The sequence below is a fragment of the Hibiscus syriacus genome, unplaced genomic scaffold (genome assembly GCF_006381635.1).
Source record: "Hibiscus syriacus cultivar Baekdansim isolate YM2019G1 unplaced genomic scaffold, ASM638163v2 tig00113072_pilon, whole genome shotgun sequence".
Lineage (NCBI taxonomy): Eukaryota > Viridiplantae > Streptophyta > Magnoliopsida > Malvales > Malvaceae > Hibiscus > Hibiscus syriacus.
The window spans coordinates 46,591-58,170 of record NW_024063438.1 but is presented as its reverse complement, the minus strand read 5'-3'; the positions used below and the strand labels follow the sequence as shown (position 1 = coordinate 58,170).

The window sequence follows — 11,580 nt, the reverse complement described above, 5'->3', positions numbered from 1 at the left end:
TTTATGGGCATAAAACATAAAATATGAGGATTGGATTATTAATATATTGTGGAGAAAGGCAAAGCATGATTGCACACAAAGCTTCTCAATATCTGTAGACAGCTATATACATTTGTCAACATTGATGCTTACAATGGCAAATATCGGCACTCAAACACCCAAAATAGCCCTCAAACAAACATTATTATTATATATAACATCTTTAATATAGCTGTCATCAATCATCATAGATTCATATGCATGTACACAGATATATGTGAATGCACATCCCCATAGTTAACATGAACAATCGACGTACATAAAAGGTAGAATAAGTTGGCCTGCAATAGATCAAGGGATACCAGATGCACTCTTACTCTTATAAATTTTTAATTTTCATAGAATTTAAGTTTTTTTTATTAATGATCTAATTTCATATCTTTTGAAATTTTATAATCATGTATCTCAAAATTTTTAATATAACTTTCTAAATTGAATGATGAGTTGAATTCAATAATGTTGTTTGTGTATGTTAAGAGTTTATGATCTAAAATCTATTTTAATTCAGATTTATGGTAGATGCAAAGGTTACCGAATTGAAGCCCACCACTTATTTCAATTAGGTGCGAAGCTCTCGTCATTATACTTCTTTTATGATCTTATCACACATCTAACTCGTACATGACTATATTTTTTTTATTAGTTTTTGAGTGAAGGTAAGAATTCTTATTAAAAAAAGTATCCCTTGTAATATTATATTTCTTTTTCATCAAGTTATTAATCTTATTTTTTAATAGTCTGAGGTGATCACAATATATTATTTGTTCAGAAGTTATTAGCCATATAAGTAGATAATAACAATTATGATTATTGCAAGACAAAATCTTAGAATGTGTGAGACCTTATAGATGTAAATCCTTGTAATTTCAACATTATAACTGTTTTGTTTGTGATTTTTTAGGTTTTTCACAAAAATCTTAGTATTTATGTTTTCGATTATGTTTGTTTTACTCATTGTTATCTTCCTGGTTATCTCAACAGTCTATAAATAATTAAGGACTTATTGGAATTAGGGGTGTAATTGAGTCAAGTTGAGTTTGAATAGTGGCAAACTCGAGCAGTCTATAAATAATTAAGGACTTATTGGAATTAGGGGTGTAATTGAGTCAAGTTGAGTTTGAATAGTGGCAAACTCGAGCTCAACTCAATACTCAAATTTACTTGCACTTGAGCTCATTAATGTAACATCAATATATAAGCTCGAGCTCAACTTGAGATATAATCGAAGTAGCTCAATTATTAATTTTTTATTTAAATTCAATTTCTTGATTCTGAATAAGTTTGAACTTTAATTAAGTGTCTTTTGCCAATAAAATAAGAGTTTTTATGCAATTCAATCATACAAAATATTTAAAATATGTATTCGTAAAGTGTTTATTAAGCTCTCCTGAATCGCTTGAGCTGAATATTACATATGGTGCTCTAATTCAGCCCAATCAATAGTTTGAACTCGACTCGTTTATTATAGAATCGAATATGATTTTTTTAAGTCAAATTCAAATAATTTACAAATACCATTATCTCATCTATCTCATATTATAAATGATGATGAAGATGATGATGGGGTGTCACCCTAGAAGACGGACAAGTGATGTTTTCAAGTCAGAAAGGGTCCCCTAGACAAAAGGCCAAACTCTCTCTCTCTCTGTTGTGATGTGTGACGTATTATTGTTAGGACAATTAAGGTTCACGGGGCAAAGTTGTAGCTTTGAAACACAAAAAGACATGAACATGAAGGCTGATATACTGTAAGAAAAATGTCATTATCACTTTATCCTCACATGTTGGATCCTCCAGAGTTAAAATGTTAAAAACTCATACAAGGTTGAAAACATTAACACATATACCGTAGCTAGGAACAATACGCCCCAACTGGACATCGATCATTCTTGCTTTGAATTTGATGTGAAATCCCCCACAAAACAGGAGACTTTTCTCCTTTCTATCAAGGGTTTGAATAACTGTAGTTATGCTATGTATTTTATTACAATATAATGAAATTATAAAAGATAAAAATATAAAATTATATAGATTTATGTGAAAAACTCTAAATAACTAAACATACAGACACATGAGACGAATTTTAATATAATATCAAAAATCATAATAGGTTTATGGTCTTAAGGTTTTTTCTTTTGCTTTTAAGTTTTGATTGATAAATATTAATTTTAATTATATATATAGGGTTAATTAACTGATGGAAAAGAAAAGATACAGAGAGTTTTCTTCGATACATATTTATATTTTCAGTTAAAAACTAATGAACAAAATTTGGGCTGAGAGCCTCAACATCTAAGGATGGTTATGAGTAGGTTTAGGCAATATTTTTGGTACATTCAAACTCGACTCTAGTATAACACCTCCATTTTTCACTAAACCTGAATTTTGAGGAAGTGTCACTTGACCTGAAATCCTATCCAATTTTTAGGATAAAATCTCACATGTAATATGACCAAACTCAACATAAATATATACAAAAAAATATTTTTTATTAGATAAAATAGGGACTTAGATGAAAAAATATATAGAGAGAGGTATTATAGCAATTATCTCAAATATTTAAAGATCAATTATATTGTTATTCTCGGGTCTGGTTGGATATTTTTCATCAAAAATTCGAATATGGTTCCACCTATCCTTCACAAAACTTGACTCAACTCAATATGTACCCGAATTTTCAAAAACAAAAACCCGACCTAGGTTGGATTAGGTCAATACCCATTGAGTTTGGATCAAATACCCATCCCCATCCACATCTACTAAAGATCTTCATTTTTTATTTCAATTTTACCAAACCAGTTGTACGATTAATTTTTCAGTCAATATCAAACGAAATTCAAATCACAAACTCCAATCATTTTACTTATCAGAGCCGTCTTTTGTCAAATTTGAATTTAAACCCCATCTTATGTTTGCTTCTGAATGTTAGAGGTATGATTTCATATTGTTTTGGAATGAATTTAAGTTGGTGCAATGTGTCAAAGTAAAGAGATTGAAAGCCTACAAGCATTCTTGTTACTCGAATTCTCTATTTTCCCCTAAGAGTCCTATACATACTTGTATAACCCACTCATCCAAATTCGAGTCTTTCTGTGACAAAAGTATAATTACCAGCAATGCTCACTCTTCCTATACATGAACATCATGCAAAAAAATCCATAATGTTTTAGAAGAGTGAGCATAGTCGAAAAAATACTGTTATCTAACACCATGTATCCAAATCTATCTAGCATAGTCGAAAACAACCAAATTTGTGTTTACTTGTGTTTGTTAACGGGAAAAAGAATTATACTATTGTGTTACTGTGTTGAAGGATCTCCGACCCCTTAAGAAGAAATTAAGTCTTGGAAACGTGTTTTGTGAGATGGTCGGTCGAATTCCCAATGATCAGTATTGTGTTTTTAGGGTGTCTATTAGCGGTTTTAGCCCCGGAAACTGTCGATGGGAAATAATGGGGGGGGGGGGGAATCAATCACATTTTGTCAAGTATTATTGTCAGTGCCTGATGAGTTGTTTCTTCTTTTATGAATGAAATAGTAAGCAAGGCCCCAACAACAAATATGATAATCAAACCATCCACCGCTCCCACCACAATCAACACCCATTTCTTAACACTAGGCTTGCTTTGATGGTACCGGCTCCCTTTAGGAACCTTAACCATATAACTCGACCTGGACCCTCTTTCGACCAGCTTGATGCCTGCAATGAGCCGGTAAAGGGAACATTCTTCGAATCTCGAGTCCCTGTAGTTTCCATATGAATGCAACGCAGCAACACATTTGCAATCACTCAAGCACAGGTTTGCACATGCTCGAATTGAACGGTGTCATCTCAGATTGGGTTCTGCCGAAAAAATGGCCCGAGATCCCCTCATTATTACAATCGAAGACCATGTCTTTTTCTCTCGTCAAAAGGGGTATGCACGAACAAGCATTGGAGAGTGTACATATTCCATAAGGCTTACAAGCTAGAGGAAGGTCACAGGTGGAGTTGAGAGCTTGGAATGAGGCTTCAAAGTTTTGTGTGGTTGGTGAGTAAAAGTAAAGTCCTAAGTTTCCGGTCCTATTTCCGAGTGCTAAAAACCTCATCGGCTGAACCTTCCACGAAGCGATATGCGCCATTTTTTTTATGGTTATCATTGAATAACTCTAACCCTTTAGAACCCAATTCAACAAACGTGATGTTTCTGTTCTTGGAAGGCTTAAATTCCCAGTAAGAGTACTTGGACTTACCCGAATTGAGATAAAGAGCAACCCTGTCGTATCCGATTTCGAACGTGTAGAACCAAGTCGAGTTCCTTGGGAACGAAGTTAACCAAGTGGAGACATCTAATCTCTGTCCCCATAGCATTACATCAGTAGGGAAATTGAAACTCTGCCCTTTTATCAGGTTCAAAATATCCACAAGCACCAGATTACCAGTCCTAAGTATCTGCAATCTCTGTAAACACAATACAAACACACAAATCACTTTGAGCGTCGAACACGTATACTTGAAACAATGTGTCAAGCAAGTGCTTTTACCTCGACGCCTTGTCTGGAAGTTCCGGTAAACCATCCGACTCGATCTTTGGGACCCTTGAGCAGTAAATCTCCATCTTGAGTAAGCTCAAGGACGCATACATCAAATGTGTAGAACTTGGATTAATGACCAGAATTCCAGACCTTGACATCACCTAGAAAAACCTCTAGAGAACACGAATATCTCCCTTTATTTTCGGCACTCAATGCTACTCGGAAACTCGGTTCGACCTGGTTAGTATAATCCATCAAAAAAGCTCTACCAATGAAGCCATCATTGTATTCTAATGGAACGGCAATGCTAACCCTGTGACCAACTTGAATAGCTGAGTCACAGATTCCATGGCAGACCAAAATAAGAATCAAAATGCTAGAAACTAGATGAAGCTTCATAAGGGTTGAAGTGAGAGGAAGTGAGGGGAAAGGTAGGCATATGTTTGAAGGGCAGTTTTGTTTTTTAGGAGAGAAATGGAATTGTGGGGTTATTGATGGAAATAAGGTGGGAGAGGAAGGATTTGGTTTTGTGTAATTAAATGTTTGGAACTAAAAGGGTAAAGCAGCAGAGGGTTGGTGTGCACAGCCTGGCTGTCCCATGTGAAGGTCTTTTATGAGCACCAAAACTAATGTAAAGCAGCATCATTATTGAGTAGTAGGGCAACCATTTTCGGAGTGCAAAGGCAATGAGTGGAAGTCTCTTAAGTGATATACAAGGTATTGCAAGTGGGTCTTGCATGTCTTTGCATCAACAAAATAATTTTATTTTCAAAGTATTAATATCCAAGGCAAACAAAATATATAATATTGTTACTTTTATGAAAAGGTTAAACTACACTTTTCATTGCTATTCTAGTCACCAAACTTCAAAAAAAAATCTAATCACTAAACTTTTGATTTATTTTTATTTTTATCAGAACATTAATTCATAAACAACAAGGTGACATGGCATACTTTTTTGTCGATATATGTTGTTTTCGACTAATGCAGAGCCACCTCTCTTTTTTTCGCAGAATCTGCTACATCAAAAAAAAGCCCTTAAAGGCCACCAAACAAAATAATCCTCGGCACCTATACAAAATAGAAAAGAAGAAATTGAAGAGTAAAACAATTATCCATCAATCCCCAATTCCTGCACAATCTGTCATTCAATCCCCCTTGCCTTATACAAGTGCCAATCAACTTCATCCTAACTTCTCCTTAATCATTTCTAGCAGAGCAGCAGCATTCCAACCAGTTCCCCAAACACTCTCACATTCCTTTCTCTCCAAATATGGTACACAAAAGCACTTCAAGCCACTTTCAGCAAAGTAGAGATGAAAGCCTTACCTTCTAGCCTCTCAATCGCCCACGAAACCTCCTGTCTCCAAGTACCAACCTGCCTCGACAATTGACACAAGGCAAGGACACCACCCATACTTCCTAGAGTACTCACACCCAAAAAACAAATGGTCCCTCGATTCCAATTCTGAGCAAAAACAGAAGCTTCCATTTACCTCTATTCTCCAATTCAACAGCCTATCCTTTGTTGGAAACTTGTCCAACACCACAAACCATACAATGATAGCATTTCGAGGAATTTGAGAAGGAAACCAAATTAAACTCGCCCATGGCACCTTCGCACACTAGCGTTGAACCCCCTGCCAAGTATCTCCAACCTTAAACCTTCCCAGCTGCCCCATCTCCCCGTATCCTGATTCACAAACTGCATGGCCGCACTACGAAGACCAAGCAGCTTTTTCCAAGTCCAACTGCACACTTTAGGAACAGGGAGCTCCATAAACGCTCTCCCCTTCAACACATAAACCTCGGCCCACGGCACCCAAGGAGAGCTCGCTCAACCAATCAAAGCCCATACATGCTGGATAATACTAGTAATCCAAGTGTCCAGCTCCCTTAGACCAAGGCCTGCCTCGTCTCTCGGCTTACAAACCAAATCCCAACTAACCCTGGAGCCACCACATTTCTTTCTTACTCTTTTAGTTTTTTTTTTTCATTTTATCATCATTCTAAAAATATTTATTTATTTTTAATTTCATCCTCATTTCACGTCGTTGCTTGTATTATCATTATTTACTGTTTTCAATGACTATTTTAGATATCAATAAACTAATATCATTGTCTACTACTACTCTATCAATTTAGAATTTTCCAAAATTTATTTAAAACTCACAAAATTTTACGTGAAATTCGGAGGAAAAAATGATTATGATGTACAATAGCAATCATCCAATCATTGTAAAATCAAAAATATATTATTTATTTTCTCTTTCTCCATCTCTTATTACCGGAATATAGAAGAAAGTGTTCCAACTTCGAAAAATCAAAATGAGTTCCGAAAAACTAGGTTAAATTTTAAAAAAGGGAAATCAAGAATACTTTCATAAATTTTAAAAAAAGTAGGAAACTTTTCATAATTTGTAAAAGATATATATATCATATCACAATGTCGTTAAATAATCAACAAAAATGACAAAAAAAAAATAAAACAATATCAAAATTTTGTGATCGAGTTAGAAATTACTAAATTTGTGACAAAAGAGAAATATAGTCAAATCCAAGTGATAAAAGTTTTGTAGTTTAGCCTTTATTAAATATATAGTAATTGAATATTTTTGAGAGGAAAAGAAATTATTGGGTGGGTTGAGTTGAGTGCATGTTGCAGGAGATGCCTTGCTTTCGAGTAAAATCATGAGAAAGGGATTCGGCTTGGGTCACCGCGTGTAACAGATCAGTGCGTTCCACGTGGGGAAAGAATTTGGTGCTGACACATTATTACGTTGGGGTGACGTGGTTCATTCCCCATGCCAGCAGAGCAGTATGGGCTGGGTAGTCAAAGCCCACAAGTACTTTCACATGAAAGATGACCCAACATGTTAAAGTAATTTAGTGAATTTAATTGTAATTCGAGTAAACAGTGAAATCATAATTTGAATACAATATCATTCCTCACTCACTGATGCAGCAGGGGCAGCCCCAACCATAAACCGAACCATGCGTTGCGGATTGCTGATGTGTGTGATTTGATCATTAAATCTGCATATGGCTAGGCCATGCATGCACTAACTGTTGAATCTAATCCTTGTAGTGCTATCCCATGTCTCTTGAGTTTGGGCTTTATCACGGTCAATCGGAGGCAACTACTCTAAGAGGTAGTTGAAATCCATAAAGCTGTTTCTGGTATCACCTTAATCTTGCACCATTAAGAGACATTATGTAACACCCCCAACCCGTATCCGACCCGGATCCGAGTCCGAAGTGCCACATAGACTTTTCAAAAACCTTTACTTGTATAAAATAGTGAGTAATTTAAAATTTATTATTACATATAACTTATTCAAAACCTTTATCGAACTATTCAGAGCTTATACAATATATTATATTGAATACATGCCAACTAGAACTTTATGTATTCAAATACATATTATTTATCTTTCTTCTGATATGACTTTTGGTAAGAAGAACTGACCTGTCTTGCTCCACGTTGCTCTTTACTCTTCTCACTTCTGTAACCTACGTGTGAAACAATCACACGCTAAGTCGTTGACTTAGTGAGGCATATAAAACATATAATATTTCATATAACATAAAGCATACATAAACATATACCATCATTATCATAATCTCTATCATTATCATTAAGAAACACACATAACATCATATGGTTCATGTAACACATTTCAAACCATTTACCTTTGATAACCATCTATAAACCCATCGTATACATATCACATTCAGTATGTTTGTTTAATCTCTTTATTAGCCCATGTACACTAGTGAGAACTTAAGGTATGTGAGTATATTGAGGTTGTGCACACATATGCTATCACCACAGCTCGATCAATGTCCCGAAGGACCTATCCAGAGGTCATAAAGAACCTCGGCAACTGTCCATAGGTCCCAAAGAACCTAGGTAAACTGTCCATATGTTCCTTAGAACATAGGTATACTATCCATATGTCTCGAAAGACATAGGTAAAACCCTCGACTCTTGGCATGCCAACTATACCTATAGCTCTCGTATCATATAACATGGGCATTATATTCATATCACTTCACATATTCACATGTACATTTCACTTTTCATATGATTTCATAATCATCTGTCACGTAGCTTATAACACTTCTCTTGTGTTCATATGGCATGTAACTCATTGTCATCTCTTATTCTCATATGATTCTCATACATCAAGTATATCACATAGCACATAGTATAACATATAAACTTATACAGGTATCCATATACATACTTTCATATACTTCGAATAACAATGCCCTATAACTTCTCACAGTTTTACCTAATCACTTATTTCACATTAATTATATTCTAGTTTCATATATTACTTAATTCAATTTCACATAGCTTGTTACCTATATAAATATTTTCTCATAACTTATCATCACATAGTTCCCATAACATTTTCCTATAGATTCATAAATCTTTACCATATGACTCATTTATTATATGTTCATTTCAGCTCATATATCCTCTCCATATAACTTATTTTACATGTTCATATAATCACTTCTGTCAATGTCTCCTCATTTATATATTATTCTTATATTGTCCTATAAATCAATGTTATTTAACTTATCTCACTTTTCATCTAATCTCATAAGTTGGTTATACAAATTCCTATATATATGTATATATATATCTAACTCATGTAATTTATATCCTTTCTCTTGTTATCATATAAATCATTGCTATTTTACATAGTTCATGCTCCTATAATTTATATCTCAGGTTCATATAACTCATTTAATTCCTATAATACATAAATCATTACCATATAACACATATCATATAAATTCATACCACCTAACATGGAATACAACTAAACATATTCATGTAATATCAAACATAATTATACAATCATATATTCAACATATTGGAAACAGACTTGTCGCAAGTCAAATTTCCATATACAATACGTATATTCTAATAGTACGCACTCACCTGGCCTCACTAGTCAATATCGATCTGTTATCTTTCCTTGATCGATCTTACTTGATAAGTTCCGGAACTTGTTTAGGCTCTGTATCTACATAATAATTCATTGATACTAATCAGTATACTAATTAATATATTCTAACTATCATTTCTTGGGCTAAAAGAAGAGTCATTTTTATCTTTTAATGAAGGTATGCATCGATGCACTACACCATGCATCAATGCATAAATCCTATTCGATGTTTGTATTTAATGGGGATGCATCGATGCACTCCTTATGCATCGATGCATAAATCCTATTCGATGTTTTCTTTTTAAATTAATCCATCGATGCACAGTGCATCGATGCACCTTAAACAATTTCTGGGATTTATCATCGATGCATCGGTGCACAATGAATGTGCATCGATGCACATTGCCCAGAACTGACATTTTAGCACGTAAATCATCAACTCTTCCCTTAATTCTTCTATTTTAAGCCCCTCTTATGACATTAAACTCAACTACCATTACTTGAACCAACTTATATCAATGTAAATCATTTTTAACCTCAAAATCCTATCTTTCTTATGAGATTCAAGAATCATACCAAATTTTCTATATGTTCTAAATCCAATTCTATCACTCCAAATCTCTTAATTTAACCATTGACAAGTCAAATTTAACTTCAAATTTAAGAAATAAACTCTACTTCAAGATTTCACTTTTCTACTTCCTTTCTTTAATTCTTCATATACTCCTCATCTTATGGTTTTAAGATAATCTAAGCTTTCCTTAAGCTTAGTTATTATCTAAGGATCAATAAGCAACCTTAAATTCATCAAGAATTTGATCCACAAGAAAACTCACCTTTAGCTTGGCTCTCCCACGTATGAAGAAGAAGAAATGAGAAGAGAACTCTGGATGTTTCTCATTTCCCACGTTTATATCACCTTTAAAAGAAAGATAAAAAATCTTTCTGGTCAAATGACCATTTAACCCTTAACTTCTTTTAATAATTACTAAATAACCTTCATCATATATATTCAATAATCATTGAACTATTTCATTCTTATACTTTAGTCACCAAATTCTAAAACTTTACAATTTGGTCACTAACCCGGTATTGCGGATGTTACAAATCTCCCCTCCTTTTTAAGAAAATTCGTCCTCGAATTTTCACTGGGCATCTTGATAGAAACATATCTTCTAAAGTTCTCATGTTGCTTCATTTAATTAATCTTTCTTGTCATCATCAGAAACTTACTTTTCAATCCTTTAGCTTTTCAATTACCTTTTTCCTTTATATATATATATTCATATCATGTCACTTATCATTTAAACAGCAACCAGTAACTTCAATCCATTTTCATCAATCAACAACCTAAATCCATCTCTAACCAAATTCGTTTTCCATCATCATTTAACCAAAACACGACCTTAAATCTTCTTTAAATATGATTCAACATACCCTTTTAAAGAATCTATTCACATAACCTTACACATTTTCTTACTTCTATATAAAATTATCATCTACATTCCATATAACCTTTATCGTATTTGATCCTTTAACTCAATCCCTTTTCATTTCTTTATTCCATTCTTCCTTTATTTATTCCTTATACACAAATCATATCTTTCCTTTCATGTTCACATACTCTTGTCTTATCACCTATATTCATCTCTGTGTAACAATCTTCATTGCATCCTCATAACTTTGATATCCCTATTTCTTATACCAAACTTTATTCTTTATCATCTCTTGTATTTGTATTTTCTTCTTTAAAGCCACTTTTTAAAACATACCAATGCTTATCTCTTTGCCTACATCATATCTGTATGATCAAGATACATAACCACATCCAGATTCATATCATATTTGATTAACTCCACTTTATCTTTCCTCCAATCTTATAACTCTAGCACCTTTACTCTGACAGCTAGATAATAACTTTTATTTAATCTAGGGCGCAAGCCCTATTATACCAATCATATACATCCTTTCCAATCTAAATTATCTCAAACTTCGCTTACTCAACTTATCAATTTCACCTCTATTCTCATACATCCTAAAATTTCTTTTGCTCAAACTCA

General features: G+C 33.7%; 1 pseudogene; it reads right to left on the bottom strand.

Moving 5' to 3' along the window:
- Positions 1–3,415: 3,415 nt before the first annotated feature.
- On the bottom strand, positions 3,416–4,988 carry LOC120185227 (annotated as a pseudogene).
- Between the last annotated feature and the right edge of the window lie 6,592 nt (positions 4,989–11,580).